At 49.9% G+C, this 15,430-nt stretch overlaps 1 pseudogene; it reads right to left on the bottom strand.

Moving 5' to 3' along the window:
• Positions 1 to 429: 429 nt before the first annotated feature.
• LOC147596586 (uncharacterized) overlaps positions 430 to 15,430 on the bottom strand; it is a 28,185-nt pseudogene continuing 13,184 nt past the window's right edge.

Here is a 15,430-nt window from a genome sequence, read left to right as displayed (position 1 = left end):
GAATCAGCTTATGGATGGGGATCAGGGAGTCTCGGTTGGTGCGATACTGCCGCCGGTGCACAGTTGTGGTAGCAATTGGCACCTGTTGTTCTTCAACCTTCAGCAACCCCACAACAGAAGGATCCTCTGACAGACCAGGCAAGGTGGACAACTGTATAATTTCCTCCATCTCTAAAGCACCTACACCAAAAGCCCACCGATACCCTTTTGGGTCCTTGAAATATCCCCTTCTGAGGTAATCTATACCAAGAATGCATGGAGCATCTGGGCCAGTCACTATGGGGTGCTTTTGCCACTCATTCCCTGTCAGGCTCACTTCAGCCTCCAATACAGATAGCTGTTGGGATCCTCCTGTCACTCCAGAAATACAAATGGGTTCTGCCCCATTATATCTTGATGGCATCAAGGTACATTGTGCACCAGTATCCACTAGAGCTTTGTACTCTTGTGGGTCTGACGTGCCAGGCCATCGGATCCACACAGTCCAATAAACTCTGTTATCCCTCTCCTCCACCTGGCTGGAGGCAGGGCCTCTCTAATCCTGGCCACAGTATTCATTATTCATTTCTTTTAAATATGCATGAGAGGTCCCTTCAAGAGGGTCAGAACTAAAGCTATTCCTTCTACGCTCCCTATTGGAGACTGGTGCAACAATTTTCCGGGGAGAACTTCTATTTGCAATGGTTTTTCCACGCAACTCACGTACCCGCGCCTCTAGGGCAGAGGTAGGCTTCCCATCCCACTCCCTCATGTCCTCTCCTTGGTCACGCAAGGTAAACCACAGGGTACCTCGCTGCGTAAACCATCTCTCTTGAGCAGGGAAACGTTTACTCCTAATAGCTGAAATATTGGCCCGTACCGGTGGGGAATGGGACATATCTGCTTTGAATTGCTGGAACTCCTGGGATAGTTTCTCCACAGCCGAGACACAGGCCCTTAGGGAGGAAGACAGGCTTTCCTCGTACTGCCGGAGTCGGCCAGCCAGTTCATCCACTGTTTCTTCCTCTCCATCTTTCCAGGTCATAACTGCCAATGAGTTGGCATATGATGATGGTGCACTTCGAACAAACTTCCGCCACATTTGTCGTGTGCACCTGACTTCATCTGGATCCTTAGGTAACTGATCATTGTCCAGGTCATCATAAATAATCTCCAGCACAGCTAATTCCCTCAGGTACTGGATACCCTTCTCCATGGTAGCCCACTTGCCTGGATGACACATTATATCCTCCTTGAAAGGATACCTCTCCTTCACACCTGACAGGAGTCGCCTCCAGAGGCTGAGGGCTTGTGTCCCTTTTCCAACTGCTTTGTCAATGCTTGCTTCTCTAGAAATGGATCCCAGTTGCCTAGCTTCTCTGCCTTCTAATTCCAAGCTATTGGCCCCATTATCCCAGCACCGCAGCAGCCAGCTGATAATGTGCTCCCCAGGATGACGGCTAAAATCTTTTCGCATGTCTCGCAGCTCGCTCAGGGATAGAAATCTGGTGCTCACTGTCTCCTTTAGGAGTTCTTCCTCTGAGGAAGAGCCTGCCTGCCGAGTTCTTCCTGGGCATGAAGCAAATAAACCTTCCTCTTCTTCCTCCTGCTCTGTCCTAAAAGGGGCTTCTTCATCCCTCACTAAACGAGCTGACTTCCGCTTCCAAGTCTTCTTGGATACAGGGGCAACTGAAACTAGCACAGGTTCACCCTCTGATTCAGCTGCAATGCCTGTTGCTGGGGTTTGAGTACCTACATTGCAGGTCAGTTTGTTCTCCCTCACACCATGCCACGTATTAGTATCTTGCCTTAGGGTAAATCTCGGGAGGAGATTCCCAAAAAGTGGGTTTGCAGCTCTAGACAAGACTTGGCACACATTCAAAATACATAACAACAACATCATAGTGGCTCGAATATCCCCCAGATCTTTAAAGTTCTCAAAAAGTGGCTTAACTACCCTGGAAGTGAAAGAATTCGGGAAGCTGTCCACATAGGAATACCAATTTATCTCCAAGGCCATTGATGTCACCATGTCATAGATGTATATGGCATAGTATAACAGAAGGATAATTCTCATCATTTTCCCTGAGGTGATAAACACCACCACTGGGAACACATAGTACATATAGGAGCGTAGACAATACAACAACATAACCAACCACTGCAACATCATGACCAATAACTGACAACCAATACAACAAGCACGTATAAACAAATTTGTTTCAAGCAATAAAGAAAGTCAGATCTGTTATTATCTCAACCCTTCGTGCCCCACGTTGGGCGCCAAAATAACTGTCGTAGTTCAGCCCCAACGGGGACCAGACTACGCAGTCTCTCTCTCACTCCCCCCACTCTCCGAGAGAACAGGAGGAGATTTGACAAACAAAAAAAAACCAAACACGCGGGTTGAGATTAAACAAAAAGTAAATTTAACAGTAATGACAAGAAAACAATAGAGTGATGGAACACAAATACAGTATAATAGCTCACAACAGATCTCCACATCCAGTCTCTTCCAACTAGGAGAGCCTCCCTTCAGCACCCTCCTCACTTATATACTGAGCATGATGTCAGATGGGATGGAATAGCCCTTTGGCTAATTTGGGTAAATTAACCCCAGCTGTTAGCTAATTAGTTAACTATCCCAGCCATAGGGGCTACCAGCTTCAGTTCTCCACCCAGCTCAGGTAAATATTAACTCTATCCTGGCCAGAACCAGGACAGCTTGCAAGTTTTCTTCTTGCGTATAGGGGTGACTGATCCTGGCATGGGTTGGTCCTCTGGTTCAGCTGTAGTGCCTGTTGCCTGGGTTTGAGTACCCACAGTGCCTGTTGCCAGGGTTGGAATAGCTGCAGTGCTTGTCACGAGGGTTAGAGTAGCTGCAGTGCCTGTCAGTCTGTTTTCCCTCTTGTCATAGTTTAGCCCTGCTCAGGACGAAGCTACGCAGCCTCTCACTCACTCCTGTCACCCTCCAAGGGAATGGGGGAGAGATAATATAACAAAAAAGCTCAAGGTTTGAGATACGGACAGGGAGAGATCATTGAAGTAACCATTATGGGCAAAACAGACTCAACTTGGGGAAAACTACTTAAATTTATTATTAAGAAAATCAAAGCAGGATAATGAGAGAGAACAAAACCAACTTCCCCCACCCTTCCCCTCTTCCTGGGCTTAACATAATTTCAAATTATCTCTACCTCATTCCCCTCCCTTGAGTGGCACAAAGTGGAATAAGTAATGGAGGTTGCAGAAAGTTCATCACACGTCGTTTTCTGCTGCTCCTTCTTCCTCGGGGGAAGAACTCCTCACATTCCTTCACTGCTTCAGCATGGGGTCCCTCCCATGGACTACAGTCCTTCTCGAAGTGCTCCAGTGTGGAGTCCTTCTCCATGGGATGCAGTCCCTCAGGAACAGGCTGCTCCAGAGCAGGGTCTCTATGGGCCACAGCCTCCTTCAGGCATCCACCTCCTTCGTCATGGGGTCCTCCACAGGCTGCAGGTGGATCTCTGCTCCTCCATGGACCTCCATGGGCTGCAGGGGGACAGCCTGCCTCACCATGGTCTTCACCACAGGCTGCAGGGGAATCTCTGCCAGGAGCAACATTACTCCTCCCCCTCCTTCTTCACTGACCTTGGTGTCTGCAGTCATTCCTCCTCACAAACAATTCTTCACAATCAGGCTCAGGCAGATACCTCTCATGTTCTCTTCGCATCTCCTCTCTTCTTTTCTCTTGGCCAGGCTGAGTCAGGCCCAAACAGCCGCTCAGTGGGAGGCCAGAGAGTGATGGCCACAAGGCCCACGCCTCCCCCTCTCTGTCCACGCTTCTGCTTCTTTTTCCTTTTTTTTAAATTTTTCCCCTTTTTAAATATGTTATCACAGAGGTGTGATCACTGTAACCAATTGGCTTGGCCTTGGCCAGTGGCAAGTCCACCCTAGAATTGGTTGAGTCCACCAGACAAAGGGGAAACTTCTAGGAGCTTGTAATGGTTTAGCCCGAATCACCACACAGTTTCTCGCTCACCCTCCCCCTCCCCAGGGGGATAGGGGAGAAAATTGGGAAGGAAGGAGAACTCGTGGGTTGAGATGAAGACAATTTACTAAAATAAAAAGGGAAAACTACAATAATAACAGAACATAAGGATATTAAAATATACAAGGTGAACAATATGTGTTTTCTCACCACCCAATGTCCCAATGACCGATACAGCCCGTCCCGAGCAGCAATCACAGAAACAAAACCGAGCAGCAAGCAAAGGAGTGAAAGGGAGCCAGCAAGGTAGGGGGAACGATGCCAGCAAAACGAGGGAGAAAGATGGATGCCAGGAAGGCAGATACCCACCCTGGCCTGCCCCCACTTATATACTGAGCATGACGTTTATGGCATGGAATACTCTCTTTGGCCAGTTTGGGTCAATTATTCTGTCTGTCTTTCTCCCAGCTTCCTGCATCTGCACATTAGCGAGACCTGGAAAGCAGGACGGTGTCCTTGGTCTCATTCACAACAACTGGTATCATCAGGGTGTTTATCAACATTCTTCACACACGAAATCCAAAACACACCAGCTACTGAGAGGAATATTAATTCCATCCCCGCCAAAACCAGGACAGAGCCTCTCGCAGAAGCTGCCACTGTAGTCCCGTCCCCCCCCGCCACTACACAAAACCAGCACACCTCTCTTTCCCTTGAAGATGCTTCTTAACTTTGAGCAGCATTTGGTAGATACTGACCAGGGCCCAGCACAGTGTGGTAAGTTGTGCCTCATTGGAATAGCCACAGCATTTTCCCTTCAAATACTCTATCACTTCATCAAGATCCTGTAGTTGTTCGGGAGTGAAATTACAAAGCGTTGGAGGTGAGAATTTCTGAAGGCTTCGGAAAGACCTTACTGCAGGCTTTCAATACTTAAAGGGAACTTATAAGATGGGGAGAAACTTCACCATTGGAGGAGATAAGTTCTCTAGGTACCTGTAGCGGTGCAATCCTTCCCCCCCACAAGTCACTTAGTGCTTGGTACGATTTCTCACCTCCTGGGCCTCATGCCAACCTAGGTGTTCTGGTTTTATTTAGTGAGGGGGGGCTATGGTGGTAGCTTCTGTAAGAAAGTGCTACAAGTTCTTCCCCTTTATTCAGTGGACTCAGCTAGGTCTAGGGCGGACCCGCTGCTGGCCAGGGCCAAGACAATTGGTGACAGAATGTTCCGTGATAATGCCTCTGCAATAATGTATTTAAGAAGGGGAAAACAGAAAAAAAAAAAAAAAAGAAGGAAAAGAAGATGTGAAGAAGCTGAGCAGGGGAGGCACGAGCCTTGTGGGCCTTGCAGGCTTCACCCTCTGGCCTCCCACTGGGCAGCCGTCTGGGCCTGACTCAGCCCAGGCTGGCTGCAAGAAGTGGAGAGGAGATGAGATGTGGAGAGAACCTGCCTGCTGATTGTGAAGAATTTCTTGTGAGAGGAACAGCTGCAGATGCCAAGGTCAGTGAAGAAGGAGGGGAATGAGTAATGCTGCTCCTGGCCAAGATTCCCCTGCAGCCTGTGGTGATGACCATGGTGGAGCAGGTTGTCCCCCTGCAGCCCATGGAGGTCCACGGAGGAGCAGAGATCCACCTGCAGCCTGTGGAGGATCCCACGTCAGGGCAGGTGGATGCCTGAAGGAGGCTGTGGCCCGTGGAGGGCCTGCTGGGACAGCTGTTCTGGAGGGACTGCACCCCATGGAAGAAATGACCCACGCCGGAGCGGTTTCACGAAGGACTGTGGCCCATGGGAGGGACCCCATGATGGAGCAGGGGAGGAATGGGAGGAGTTCTTCCCCCGATGATGAAGCAGCGGCATAAAACAACATGTGATGAACTGACTGTAACCCCCCTGTTCCCTCTTCCTCCCTGTGCCGCTCGGGGGGGGAGGTGGGGGAGGTAGTAGAGATAATGTTAAGCCTGGGAAGGGGGAGGGGTGGGGGGAGGTTATCTTGTTCTCTGTCTCATTATCCTGCTGTTTGTAGTAATAAATGAATAGTTTTCCCCAAGTCGAGTCTGTTTTGCCCATAACGGTAACTTTAAGGATTTCTCCCTGTCCTTATCTCAAACCTTGAGCCTTTTTCCTTATATTATCTCTCCCTATTCCCTCGGAGGGTGGGGGAAGTGAGAGAGACACTGTGTAGTCTGGTCCCGATCAGGGCTAAACTACGACCCTAGGCCAAGTCAGGGACAGACTGTGAATACAGTGAACCAGAGAGTTAAGGCACTCCCTTGTCGCACCTGACTCTTGTTTTCCCCCAATACTGAAAACAATGGAAATAGCAATAATGGTCAATCTCCTGGCAACCTAGTACATCTTGGTCCAAGTCAAAACACAGGTGTGTGTACCAGAAACACTAGTGGAAAGCACCAGAATATTTCATCATCCAAGTCAGGCTGGAGTGGAAAAGTACCTGAAAAAAGTCAATTATATTGGACCCTATATAAAGCAACCCTAAGCGAGACTTATTGAGCTCTCCTGGATTGCATCGGGCTGTGACCAGCATCTCCCTTGAGCTGGGACACCTCTCAGGCATAGCCTCCTTAGATCAAAGAGGTTTAAGGACCATCTACTGGCAAAGTCAACAAAAGGCCAGGGTGAAGTTCGACTTCTCGAGGCTCAATTATGGCCCGTTGAGGAATGCCGATGCATTGTGAGCATTTACTGTAAACTCAAGAAGGAAGAGGGAACTTTTAACTACAGGCTAGTCCCCTCTACATAGATATTTCATTGTATTTGTCATGCTCCGATTTTGGATGAGAGGAAGGCTCCCTTGCGTTCTAGCCGACCTCAGACGAGTCTGGGAGGCTAGGGGCGGCTGGACCAACCTCTCACACACTGGAGCGAGGTTTTGCTCGTATTCTCGGGAACAGAATTAAGACTCAAAACAGAGTCAAGCGCCAGGTAACTTTATTTGCCCAACAACAAGTTCGCAAATGCAAGGAAAAGAGAGAAAGAAAGGAAAGAGGGAAGAAAGCTTCAGTTGCAATAGCTACCACCACGGAGCTGCAGCGTCCCGACAGTCCAGTTCACTCGGTGTGGGAATGTTCCATACGATGTTGATTCCGATGTTGGTTCCGTTGATGTTGGTTCCTTTTTGATGTAGGTTGTTTCTGTCCTTTTATTGTTCGTCTCATTGCATATTCATTGTCCTTCCAAGAATCACGTCACATATTCCAAGAGCTGGGTTGCTTAGCCGCACCCCTCACCTGGTGGTGATACGCATGCCCAATACCATCTCTGGGCCCCTCTGTTTTTCTGGTCTTGGGTCTGGGTGCATACGTAGGGGTAGGGCTAAATTTCTCAGAATCAGCTCTGCATTCAGGTTTGCAGGACAACAGGAATTGGCTTGCAAGATAATGGGAATTGGCTTGCAGGAAAACAGGAAGACTCTAGTCCTATGGTTTAACTGATGTTCCATTGTTTAGGTGGTGGTTTGATGTTTCGACAATGTTGAGACAAACATTCGACACAGTCTCTTACAGTATTCAAATAGCTCTGTGTTTGTGTGTGTTTTAAGTTTATACATATATATATACACTTACATATGTATTGATTTATAGAATCATAGAATAGTGGGCACAAATCTGTATTCCTAACAGTCTATTGTGGCTGTTATGCAACTTCTTTTCTGCTTTATTGATATATGCCAGAAGATCTCTGTTCTTTCTTATCTGTACTTCACAAGAATGAGTAAATGTGATATCATCTCACATAAAACAAGGCTAGATGGTAATATAAGGTATATTCAACAGAAGTCCTTTGAGTATAGAATCATAGAATCATAGAATAGTCAGGGCTGGAAGGGACCTTCAAAGGTCATCTAGTCCAACCCCCTTGCAAGGAGCAGGGACATCCCCGACTAGATCAGGTTGCTCAGAGCATCATCCAGCCTGGCCTTGAACGTTTCCAGGGATGGGGCATCCACCACCTCTCTGGGGAACCTGTTCCAGTATTCTACCACCCTCAGTGTAAAAAATTTTTTCCTAATATCTAATCTGAATCTACCTTCCTCTATTTTGAAACCATTACCCCTCGTCCTATCACAACAGGCCCTACTGAACAGCCTCTCCCCATCTTTCTTGTAGGCCCCCTTGAGGTACTGGAAGACTGCTATAAGGTCTCCCTGGAGCCTCCTCTTCTCCAGGCTGAACAGCCCCAACTCTCTCAGCCTGTCCTCATAGGAAAGGTGCTCCAGCCCTCTTATCATCTTCATGGCCCTCCTCTGGACCCTCTCCAACTGGTCCATGTCCTTCTTATGTTGGGGGCTCCAGAACTGGACGCAGTACTCCAGGTGGGGTCTCACGAGAGCAGAGTAGAGAGGGAGAATCACCTCCCTCGACCTGCTGGCCATGCTTCTTCTGATGCAGCCCAGGGTGTGGCTGGCTTCCCGGGCTGCAAGCACACATTGACAGCTCATGTTGAGCTTCTTGTCGGCCATCACTCCCAAGTCCTCCTCCTCAGGGCTACTTTTGATTCATTCTCTTCCTTGTCTACATTTGTGCTTGAGATTGCCACGACCCATGTTCAGGACCTTGCACTTGGCCTGGTTGAACTTCATGAGGTTGGCACAGGCCCACCTCTCCAGCCTGTCAAGGTCCCTCTGGATGGCATCCCTCCCTTCCAGCGTGTCGACGGCACCACACAACTTGGTGTCATTGGCAAACTTGCTGAGGGTGCACTCCATCCCACTATCCATGTTGCTGACAAAGATGTTGAACAGGGCCGGGCCCAACATGGCCCCTGAGGAACGCTACTCGTCACGGGTCTCCACTTGGACATCGAGCCATTGACCACCACTCTCTGAGTGTGGCCATCCAGCCGATTCCTTATCTACTGAGTGGTCCACCCGTCAAACCCATGTCTCTCTAGTTTAGAGAGAAGGATGTCGTGCGGGACAGTGTCAAATGCCTTGCACAAGTCCAGGTAGATGATGTCAGTGGCTCATTCCTTTTCCACCGATGCTGTCACCCTGTCATAGAAGGCCACCAAATTGTTCAGGCACGATTTTCCCTTCGTAAAGCCATGTTGGCTGTCACCAATCACCTCCTTATTTTCCATGTCCTTTAGCATACTTTCCAGGAGGATCTGTTCCATAATCTTGCCAGGCACAGAGGTGAGATTGACCAGGTTGTAGTTTCCCGTATTTTCCTTGTTTCCCTTTGTAAAAATGGGGGCTCTGTTGCCCCTTTTCCAATGGGTGGTTTTTCCTTCTCCCAGTCCCTGCTTTTGCCTTCTGTGACTTAGGTGATGTGGCTAGAGCCCTCTCTGGTGAAGACTGAGGAAAAAAAGCCGTTCCTCAGCCTTCTCCATGTCCCAGGTAACCAGGTCTCCTGTGGAGAGGGCCCACATTCTCCCTGGTCTTTCTTTTATCCTCAGCGTACCTAAAGAAGCTTTTCTTCTTACCCTTGATGTTCCTGGCCAGATTTAATTCTGTTAGGGCTTTAGCCTTCCTTACCTGATCCCCAGCTGCTTGGACAATCTCTCTGTAATTTTCCCAGGCTACCTATCCTTGCTCGCATCCTCTGTGAGCTTCCTTTTTGTTTTGCAGTTAGTTCAGGAGCTCCTTGCTCATCCATGCAGGCCTCCTGGTGTTTTAGCCTGAATTCTTCTTTTTTGAGATGCATCGCTCTTGAGCTTGGAGGTGGTGAGCTTTGAATATCAACCAACTTGCTTGGGCCCCTCTTCCCTCCAGGGCTTTATCTCATGGTATTCTTCTAATCAGATCCATGAGGAGGCCAAAGTCTGCCCTCCTGAAGTCCAGGACAGAGAGCCTGCTGTGCGCCCTCCTCGCTGCCCTAAGGATCTTGAACTCCACCATCTCATGGTCCCTGCACCCAAGGCTGCCCTTGAGCTCCATATTCCCCACCAGCCCCTCCCTGTTGGTGAGAACAAGGTCCAGCATAGCATCTCTCCCTGTTGGCTCCTCTATCACTTGCAGGAGGACGTTATTATCCATGCATTCCAGGAACCTCCTGGACTGCCTGTGCCCTGCTGTGTTGTCTCTCCAACAGATGTCGAGGTGGTTCAAGTCCCCCATGAGGACCTGGGCCTGTGACTGTGAGGCTACTCCTATCTGTCTGTAGAGGGCTTCATTTGCTCTGTCTTCCTGGTCGTGTGGCCTGTAGCAGATCCCCAGTGTAATGTCCCCTGTTCCTGCCCTTCTTCTAATCCTGACCCATAAGCTCTCTGTCAGCTCCTCCTCCATCCCCAGGTGGAGCTCCATGCACTCCAGCTGGTTGCTGACATAGAGGGCGACACCCCCTCCTAGTCTCCCCTGCCTGTCCTTCCCTAAAGAGCCTGTATCTCTTCATTCCAACTCTCCAGTCATAGGAGCCATCCCACCACATCTTGTAATGCCAACAAGATCGTACCCTGCAGGTGTGCTCACATCTCTAACTCTTCCTGTTTGTTCCCCATGCTACATGCATTAGTATAGAGACACTTAAGTTGGGCCCCTGCTGAAGCTGATTTGCTAGCTGGAGTGACTGGAATTCCTTTGAGTTGCACTTTAGGTGCTTTAGTACTTACTTACCTGTGATCCTTCCCCAGGTTCCGGACACCTGTTGCTGGCACTGGCACCATACTGACAGTAGTGGGATCGATTGTGGTTCCTCACCCCCACCAACATTAGTTTAAAGCACTCTTCAACAGCTTGGCAAGCCTTTGGACAAAGGCACTCTTCTTCTCTGTTAGGTGGACCCCATCAGTCCCTAGTAGACCAGACTTCTCAAAGAGAGTCCAATGGTCTAAGTAGCAAACCCCTGCCTGTGGTACCAGTCCTGTAGCCATTTGTTGACTTGCCAGATTTGAATGGCCCTTTCAGGCCCCCTTTGACCAGGAGGATTGATGAAAATACTACCTGCGCCCCAGAGTCCTTAACCATTGCTCCCAGGGCCCTGTAATCCTTGATACTCCTCAGGCTGTTCCTGGCTTTATCACTGGTGCTCATGTGAAACAGCAGCAGCAGATAATAATCAGTGGACCGTATGAGCTTTGGTAGTATCTCAGTAACATCCCTGATATGAGCCCCCAGTAAGCAGCACACCTCTCTAGAGAGTGTGTCAGGTCAGCAAATGGGTGCCTCCATACCTCTCAGAAAAGAGTCACCCACTACTATCACCTGTCGCTTTTTCTTAGTTACACCAGTCGTTATACGAGCAAGTTGGTCTGCCTTGCTGTCCTGATTTTGGCAGGGATGGTTAATTTTCCTCTCAGTAGCCAGTGTGTTTTGCATTTTGGATGTGAAGAATGTTGACAAACACACTGATGTTATTAGATTTTTCTAAAGAGACCAAGGACACTGTCCTGCTTTCCAGGTCTCGCTAATATGCAGGTGCAGGAAGCTGGGAGAAAGACAGACAGAATAATTGACCCAAACTGGCCAAAGAGAGTATTCCATGCCATAAACGTCATGCTCAGCATATAAGTGGGAGATGCCCAGGGGCGGCATCTATCTCTCTCACTGCTTTACTTGCTGCTCAATCTTCATTTCCATGATCACTGCTTGAACGGGCTTGTTGTGGTTTAGCCTTCGTCACCACACAGTTTCTCGCTCACCCTCTCCCTCCCCAGCTGGATGGGGGAAGAGAAATTGTGAAGAAAGGAAAACTCGTGGGTTGAGAGAAAGACAGTTTACTAAAATATCAAAGGAAAACTACAATAATAACAGAATATAAGGATATTAAAATATACAACATGAACAATGTACGATTTCTCACCACCCAATGTCCGAATAACTGATACAGCCCGTCCCGAGCAGTGATCATGGAAATGAAAACCGAGCAGCAAGCAAAGGAGTGAAAGTGAGCCAGCAAGGCAGAGGGAACAATGCCAGCAAGCAAGAGAGAAGTGGAAGAATAGGATGTCAAGGATGCCAAGGATGCCCCCTGCCATAGGCAACCTCCACTGATACACTGAGCATGACGTTTATGGCATGGAATGCTCTCTTTGGCCAGTTTGGGTCAATTATTCTGTCTGTCTTTCTTCCAGCTTCCTGCATCTGCACGTTAGCGAGACTTGGAAAGCAGGACAGTGTCCTTACATGTATTCCACTGGACACCCTCACTTCTTTAGATCAGATTAAAATGCCTGAGTCAAAAAAGGATTTACAACATGCTTTAGGACTATTGGTGTTCTGGAGAAAACATATTCCAGACTTCTCCATTATTTCTAGATGTCTCTATGATTTGCTGAGGAAAGGGGTCAAATGGGAATGGACCTTGTCTCAGGAAGAAGCTATGCAATTGTTAATTTTTGAAGCAACGGCTCACCAGGCTCTTGGCCCTATCCACCCTACAGACCCTTTTCAGGTGGAATGGGGATTTGCCATATCAGGATTATCAGTACACATATGGCAACGGGGCCCTGAGGGTCCAACTCGGCCTGTGGGATGTTATTCTCGCAGCTTTAAAGATGCCGACAGGAGATACACTGCTTGGGAGAAAGGTTTGTTTGTGGTTAGCCTGGCTCTCATAGAAGTAGAGAAAATTGCACGCCAACAACCAATCGTACTGAGAGGCCCGTCAAACCTATGGACACAATATTTCTTAGCCATCTAGGTAAACTGAAGAGGTCCGAAAACTACCCCCAGTCTTTTAGAGCCCTGACGTTGAATACTAACTGGGCAGCATGCGCACGTGTCTTCTCCGAGGCCAAGGAAGCATTTTTGCTGAAGTCCAAACAGCAGTAGCTTAGGAGACCTAGGACTCCCTCCAAGTCACTGCAACCGATGCCAGGCCTCGCAAGGGCATAATCTAATGCCAACTTCATTTGTGTCAGTCCTTCGTCGCATGCTGAGTAAAGTTGATGTAGTTCGTGAACCGCTCCCGGAAATTAGTCGTTATCACTGGCACTGGAAGACTCACAATCAGGATCAATCCCACCAGGGTGAGCTGGAGAGTGCCACGCTGCTCGGTTACCCTGCTGATCCTCCAGCCACAGCTGTACCAACCAGGCCGGGATCCATCGGGTCCCCGCACCTGTGGAGATACAAGCATACCCTCGTCCCCATGTTAGCAAATCAGCAGGACCTTCCCAACGTGGGTCTTCTGGCAGGCGGTACCGGATCCCCGGGAGTGCCTTGCCCCCAAGCAGCAGTTGACATGAGGAATGTGAGGGCGATCTGGCTGCGACATCTGTCACCCCATCGATCGCCAGGGTTGATTCGGCCGATCTGGTTGGCTAGGCAGGTGTCCCCTTCCTCCCTCACCGCTCCGTGTGCGTCCCTCCCAAAGCTGCACGCTCGGTCGATAGAGGACGACCTTCCCCGATAGTGCCGTGCCGTTCAGCGGTCAAGGGTATACGCTAGCTGCGCTCCCCTGCCACAACCTCCACCCCAGCGCAAGGGCCACCGGTAGGAGACGTAGGGTAGGCAAGTATTTCTTTATTTTTTTCGTCACCGAGAGAATAGCTAGCCTCATACGGCCCACAGACTATTATCCACTGCTGGTGTTTCATGTGGGGGCCAGCGACACAGCTGGCAGCAGTCTAAAAAACATCAAAAGGGATTTCAGGGCTCTGGGTTCAACAGTCAAAGGCTCTGGGGCGCAGGTGGTATTCTCATCAATCCTCCCAGTGGAAGGGCAGGGACCTGAAAGGGCCAGACATATCTGGCAGGTCAACTCGTGGCTCAGGGAGTGGTGCTACAGCCAGGGCTTTGGGTATCTAGATCACGGGGCGTGCTTTGAGAAGCCCAGGCTGCTAGGGGCGGACGGCATGCACCTAACCAAGAGGGGGAAGAGTGTGCTTGGACAAAGACTTGCCAGGCTCGTCCGGAGGGCTTTAAACTAGTGTTGCTGGGGGAGGGGGAGCACAGTTCAGCCCACTGCTGTCATCATGGCGCCAGTGCCAGCACCGAGGGTCCAGAAGCTGAGGAAGGATCACAGGTAAGTGCAAATAAACCTAAACTGCGGTGCAATAGCACCCCTGTAGCTCCAGCCAGCAAGTCGGCTTTGTCGGGGGCCCAGCTGAAGTGTCTCTATACCAATGCACGCAGCATGGGGAATAAACAGGAAGAGCTGGAGATGCTTGCACACGAGCAGGGCTACGACCTCATTGGCATCACGGAGACGTGGTGGGGTGACACATATGACTGGAGCGTCAACATGGAGGGGTATAGGCTTTTTAGAAAAGACAGGAAGGGGAGACGAGGAGGGGGTGTCGCTCTCTATCTCAGCAACCGGCTGGAGTGCGTGGAGCTCTGCCTGGGGATGGAGGAGGAGCTGACAGAGAGCTTATGGGTCAAGATTAGCGGATGGGGACGGACAGGGGACGTTATGGTGGGGGTCTGTTACAGGCCGCCTGGCCAGGAGGACAGAGCAGACGAAGTGCTCTATAGGCAGATAGGAGCACCCTCACAGTCACAGGCCCTGGTCCTCATGGGGGACTTCAACCACCCTGACATCTGTTGGAGAGACAACATGGCAGGGCACAGGCAGTCCAGGAGGTTCCTGGAATGCGTGGACGACAACTTACTCCTGCAGGCGATAGAGGAGCCGACAAGGAGGGGTGCCATGCTCGACCTTATGCTCACCAACAGGGAGGGGCTGGTGGGGGATGTGAAACTAAAGAACAGCCTTGGCTGCAGTGACCATGACATGGTGGAGTTCAAGATCCACAGGGCAGCAAGGAAACTACGTGGCAAGCTCTCTGCCCTAGACTTCAGGAAGGCGGACTTCGGCCTCTTCAGGGAACCTGATGGGCCAAGTGCCATGGGAGGCAGCCCTGGAGGGAAGAGGGGCCCAGGAAAGTTGGTCCATATTCAAGGAGCACCTCCTCCAAGCTCAGCAGAGGTGCATCCCGATGAAAAACAAGTCAGGCAAAAAGGCCAGGAGGCTGGCATGGATGAGCAAGGAGCTCCTGGACCAACTGAAAGTGAAAAAGGAAGCCTATAGAGGGTGGAAGTGGGGACAGGTAGCCTGGGAGGACTACAAAGAGGCTGCGCGAGTGGCCAGGGATAAGGTAAGGAAGGCCAAAGCCCTGGCAGAACTGAATCTGGCCAGGGATATAAAATGTAACAGGAAGAGCTTTTATAGGTACGTAGGGGACAAAAGAAAGTCCAGGGAAAATGTAGGCCCCCTCCGGAAGGGAACTGGTGTCCTGGTTACCCAGGACATGGAGAAGGCTGAGGTTCTCAATGACTTTTTTGCCTCAGTCTTCACCGACAAGAGTTCCTGTCCCACCGCCCAAGCTGTAGAAGGTGCAAGCAGGGACTGCGAGGATGAAGAACTGCCCATTGTACTCGAAGAGCAGGTTCGGGATCATCTGAGGAACCTGAAGGTGCACAAGTCCATGGGACCTGATGAGATCCATCCGCGGGTCCTGAGGGAACTGGCGGATGAAGTTGCCAAGCCACTGGCTATCGTATTTGAGAAGTCGTGGCGGTCTGGTGAGGTCCCCAATGACTGGGAGAAAGGGTACATAAACCCAATTTTTAAAAA

Source organism: Chlamydotis macqueenii, chromosome W (genome assembly GCF_036417535.1).
Source record: "Chlamydotis macqueenii isolate bChlMac1 chromosome W, bChlMac1.mat, whole genome shotgun sequence".
Lineage (NCBI taxonomy): Eukaryota > Metazoa > Chordata > Aves > Otidiformes > Otididae > Chlamydotis > Chlamydotis macqueenii.
Note: the sequence above shows the minus strand (reverse complement) of the source record. Positions and strands in the feature narration are given on the sequence as shown.